The following is a 5,812-nucleotide window of genomic DNA, read 5'->3' as shown; positions in this document are numbered from 1 at the left end:
GGGTTATTAATTTATTACTAATTATATAATAAAAAAACATTAAACACTGCCACCACCTTCCAAACATAAATGAATGTGTCTAAAATTATTGAGAGCCTAGGAAGGAAGGGACTCAATAATCAGGGAACTCAAAGGGTAGTATGAATTTCAGTAATAAATTTTTGGGAAAATTAGTTCGTTTAATTTATGTTACGTATTTAAAATCCAAGGGCAACTTTAGTATCTATTAACTGTAGGAGAACATGGGGGGTTTCCAATTCAACACATAAAAACGACAAGTAGCAAAAATATATCAAAGGGGAGTTAAGTGAATACCACTGAACAAGTTATACAATTTATTTTATGAACCATGTAAATTAAGACAATTTGAACATATCCCCTATTCTATTCCCCTAGAGGCACAATGGATATTTACTATGGACATGAACTCAAGTGCACTATACCTTCAATACTGCAGCTTGCCAAAGGATGTTGATTGGCTGCCCACAGGTCAGTTGACCTGTATGTACCTCAGCCGAGGTCCCCAGACACACTAAACTTTTCTTTATTGAAAACGCTCACCAGTGGATGAGGTGCTCTAGAAACCGGGCCAATGGCATGGGCAGGCACTACCCTGTGAGGCCCCGCCTCCCCAGGCCTACATGTCTTTTACCAATCCGGATCAGGCTTGACCATAAGGGTCAATTCCTCTTGACAGAAAACTCCAAAAACTGGGAAGACACCAACGACTTTCCTGGCTGGGCACCCACGTGTAACTTGAGATCACAAGTTTATTAGCCCTGGGGTAATATACTCAAATTCGTCACTGGCCCGAAGGACAGGAGAGAGGGGGAGCAAGTGGCTTCAAGCTGTTTATGACCCCGTGACAAAAGACAGAAATGACCCAAGGGAGAGTAGGCAAGCGAGAGAAGGGGAAAGGGGCTATGGTGTGCATATACCATTACAACTCCCCCTCTTCGGAAATTAAGAAATTTGTGTGTAAAGAAGTTTAAGGCACAAAATTCTTATCCAGAACCCTGCCCTATCATAATCATTAACTCCAAAAACAACATTTAACTCAACAATAAATGACCCAATGCTTCAAAACAACAGAAATACTTATCTAATCCAAGCTAATTCCATACAATCCTCCAAAACTAAAAATGGCACCCCTAAAATGGGACAATGCTGGAAAATTCAATGTCCACAGACATGTCTCTTAACCAACAACAACATACTGGATATAAGTTCCTCAACTCCCAATGTCCCAGGATGTATAAATACATAACAAACACAGTAATAATACATAAACTATAAGGACAGAGACCGCCCCTATAATCCTGGCTGTCCACTTGGGTGCAGCCCTCTACCCTTCCAACTACCTGGAAGATAAAACATCCTATACCTGTCTTGATATAGTAACAAATAACTGGAGAAATCCAAACCTAACAATTACTAACTAGCTAAAATCAGCTGAGAGCCTTCAGCTATCCCAGTATTCCACCTAGAATAAAGATCAGACACATCACCCAGAAACATTAAAAAAAATCAATATCATTAAAAAAAAATTAAAAAAAAATTACATCAAAATCGAAGAACACTACGTCTCAGGGGCCTAGTGTTCCACAACAACTCTCTGTGACAAATGTCCACCACAGCGCATCCCAATCTTAAAATCTAAAGAAAAGACACAAAAATATTTTTTATTAAAAAAATTCAATGTCCACAGACATGTCTCTTAACCAACAACAACATACTGGATATAAGTTCCTCAACTCCCAATGTCCCAGAGTTCATACTCAAGTCCACAACAACAGCGGGTGAACACATTTTTCAGACTGTGTACCACACCCTTATTGTTCAGTAAACCTCAAAAAAAAATTAAAAAATATATTTATATAACTATCAGTATCTAGGGTCTAGAAAAATCTAGATAAAGTTCCCCACTGATCCACGATTCTAGAGATCCTACTAGATGGTTCTCAAACCAGTTTACTCATACAACTTATCTAGAGACAGGGTCATTTTCTAGTAACAATTTTCTAGATGTTCACTTTCTAGATTTATTTCTCTATTTCACTAGTTCTAGTTTTCAACATTTAATACTGGTCCAGAGAATTTTCCGAAGGTGTATAGGTGCTTACTATCAGATGGAAAATTAAAAAAATTGAACTAACTGTTCCGAGTTAACACAGTTTACTATATTAATGGGATTTATTTTTATATGAAACTTTTCTATAAATATTTTCTCTCGTTCGTTCCTGTTGACATTTCGTTGCTGTAGATTCCGGCGACTACCTCATGTTGCTTGAAGATCCTGGTCGTCTGGAAGTTCCATTTCCGGCCTCGGCCAACTACGGACAGTACAGGGGGTCTCGTACTACCCGCACCTGACTTGAGTGACAGCTGACAGCTGGCGGCTGTCAGCTCAGGTGGACCCCGCTAACAGGAACCCGGGTTCACCTCTTCTTATCGCTCCCATACAGTCTTGATGGATTGTTGTTAACTATGGCTGCCACAGTAGAGCACAGCTTCAACGTGTCATGATATCTCGCGTTGGTAGTGAGGTTCGAGTGGCGTTGAAGAGGGTGGCATGGTGACAGGACAGTCTTGTACATACCAGTTGCGTTGCTTCTGGGAGTATGGGTTCGAGTCACTTCTGGGGTGTGAGTTTTCAGTTGCATATTGTCCTGGGGACCATTCAGGCTTGTTCGCATTTGTGTTCCTCACGTGTGCCCCAAAGAATGAGGTGATTTGGTAAAATGCTATGCCAAAGATTACTATCCGAGTGCCGGCGGTGGGGTGGTTCAAATAGCTTAGGCTATCACCTCATTATGTCCGGTCGTGATGGTCAAGTGGATTAAGGCGTCTTGTACATACCAGTTGCGTTGCTTCTGGGAGTATGGGTTCGAGTCATTTCTGGGGTGTGAGTTTTCAGTTGCATATTGTCCTGGAGACCATTCAGGCTTGTTCGCATTTGTGTTCCTCACGTGTGCCCCAAAGAATGAGGTGATTTGGTAAAATGCTATGCCCAAGATTACTATCCGAGTGCCGGCGGTGGGGTGGTTCAAATAGCTTAGGCTATCACCTCATTATGTCCGGTCGTGATGGTCAAGTGGATTAAGGCGTCTTGTACATACCAGTTGCGTTGCTTCTGGGAGTATGGGTTCGAGTCACTTCTGGGGTGTGAGTTTTCAGATACATATATATATATATATATATATATATATATATATATATATATATATATATATATATATATATATATATATATATATATATATATATATATATATATATATTGTGACAGTGTCCACCCCTGTATTTCTTCCTTCCCAGCTTAGAAGAGTCATATCTCCGTAGCCTAAGTATTCCCAAATGTTCAGGGAACATTTTCATGTGTGGGAAAGCGTGGAGCGTGATATTGCTGGCTGAAAAGTGGCCAGCTAAGTTTGAAAATGCAAAGGGGTTACGCCTTTTGAGGCACAGGACGGTGTCGAGCCATCCTGTTTCCCGCCAAGACGTCCTGACGCTTCCCGGCACCTGATTGGCCAGGGGAGGTCACGTGCCAGAGGTGACCAAAGACGAGAGCCCTCAGGCGGTGTGACGTCACGAGGTGGAGGGCTCGGGGCGATTGGTGCCTGGGCGGGAAGAGTACATCACGAGCTGTCAAAGAGGTAAGACGCGCTCAGTTGAGCTCCGGATCTAGAGATCCCTTACAAGTAGATTTAAGCTTCGCTTCGATTCTGCAGACAGTCTGAGAAGCCATTCAACTTCCGTGGAGTGCCCAGAAGCAAGGACGGGCCGGATTAGAGAGCAAAGAGCTCTATCAAGAGTCTGCAGCAGAGGGAACGTTGGGCTGGTGACGTCTGAGACGCCCACTAGAGGACCACGTCTTACACATCAAACGAGAAGCTGGGGCCGGGCACAAATCTACAGGCAGTTAAGGCGAGGGGAAGCTGTGCTGGACTGTGAGGAGTCGACAGTGCCAGTGAGTGTGGAGGACGACGACGGAGGTACCTGTCTCCAATACCCCAGAGAATAGGAGGAGGAAGGCAGTACCTGTTGAATGTGAGCATGGCGAGGACGCGTTACCACGAGGGCGACGGAGGAACCTGTGTGTGTGTGGGAACTGTTCATCAGGAGACCAGAAGCCAGGACCAGGCTCCTCAACATCCCTCAACAGAGGACGAGACACATCACTTATACTATACATAAGAATAGAGCGACCTACCATGAACACCCAAATCACGGAACTATTTACTCTACCCACCATGAGAGTAAGGACAAGACAAGAACATATCGATGCCAACACAGAAGACAATGTCCAACATAATAGGCCAATTACACTGGATTAATCTTTGTGTTTAGATAGGAGCTGCCTCGTATGGGCCAATAAGCCTTCTGCAGCCTCTATGTTTCACCTCACATTTATCCCTTATGTATCCCCCCATGTTTTCACCTTTATTGTATTATCACCTGACCCAGTGCGGATATAAAATCAACTAGTATTGTAAGATCTGTTCACTTGAGAATGAACCATGGAGGTTCGAAACGTTGTGCAAATTATATAAATAAGTGTAATACACTCTATAGTAAATCACTTCTTTTCTTCACCTCGAAAGTACGAAAATGAGTTTTGGAGAACTCCTATTTCAATTAAGCCCTGATGCTAAGAAAATAGTTAGAGGGATAGAAGCCCTAACCCAAAATATATATATAATGTGGATAGATTGACAAAAAGATGGATAGATGGTAAGTTAGATGGATCGATACATGAATAGACATATTGAGAGAATGATAGATGAATGGGTGCATAATCGGATAGATGGATATGCGAAGGCAAAATGGGAACATGGATTGGTGAATTTATTTTTAAATAGATGGATAGATAGGTGGTTAGATAGATGGATAGGTAGACTGACAGATAGATGAACCATATGTAATAACCCTCAATGTCCCTTTTGTTATCACCCTGAACCTTTTAATGGTAACCCTTCTCTGTACTCTGTGAACGGCTCTCTCTTCGCTCAATACCCCAGCTTAACTCTGTTATAGTCCAGTATGACCCCTCACTGGACGGCCACGAATATAAACTGAATATTAAATGAGGAGGACATAACAAGGATAGGGGTTATTAATTTATTACTAATTATATAATAAAAAAACATTAAACACTGCCACCACCTTCCAAACATAAATGAATGTGTCTAAAATTATTGAGAGCCTAGGAAGGAAGGGACTCAATAATCAGGGAACTCAAAGGGTAGTATGAATTTCAGTAATAAATTTTTGGGAAAATTAGTTCGTTTAATTTATGTTACGTATTTAAAATCCAAGGGCAACTTTAGTATCTATTAACTGTAGGAGAACATGGGGGGTTTCCAATTCAACACATAAAAACGACAAGTAGCAAAAATATATCAAAGGGGAGTTAAGTGAATACCACTGAACAAGTTATACAATTTATTTTATGAACCATGTAAATTAAGACAATTTGAACATATCCCCTATTCTATTCCCCTAGAGGCACAATGGATATTTACTATGGACATGAACTCAAGTGCACTATACCTTCAATACTGCAGCTTGCCAAAGGATGTTGATTGGCTGCCCACAGGTCAGTTGACCTGTATGTACCTCAGCCGAGGTCCCCAGACACACTAAACTTTTCTTTATTGAAAACGCTCACCAGTGGGTGAGGTGCTCTAGAAACCGGGCCAATGGCATGGGCAGGCACTACCCTGTGAGGCCCCGCCATCCCCAGGCCTACATGTCTTTTACCAATCCGGATCAGGCTTGACCATAAGGGTCAATTCCTCTGACAGAAAAC

This window comes from Procambarus clarkii, unplaced genomic scaffold, assembly GCF_040958095.1.
Source record: "Procambarus clarkii isolate CNS0578487 unplaced genomic scaffold, FALCON_Pclarkii_2.0 HiC_scaffold_104, whole genome shotgun sequence".
In the NCBI taxonomy this organism is placed as follows: domain Eukaryota; kingdom Metazoa; phylum Arthropoda; class Malacostraca; order Decapoda; family Cambaridae; genus Procambarus; species Procambarus clarkii.
The sequence above is the reverse complement of the archived record's forward strand: the minus strand, read 5'-3'. Positions refer to the sequence as shown.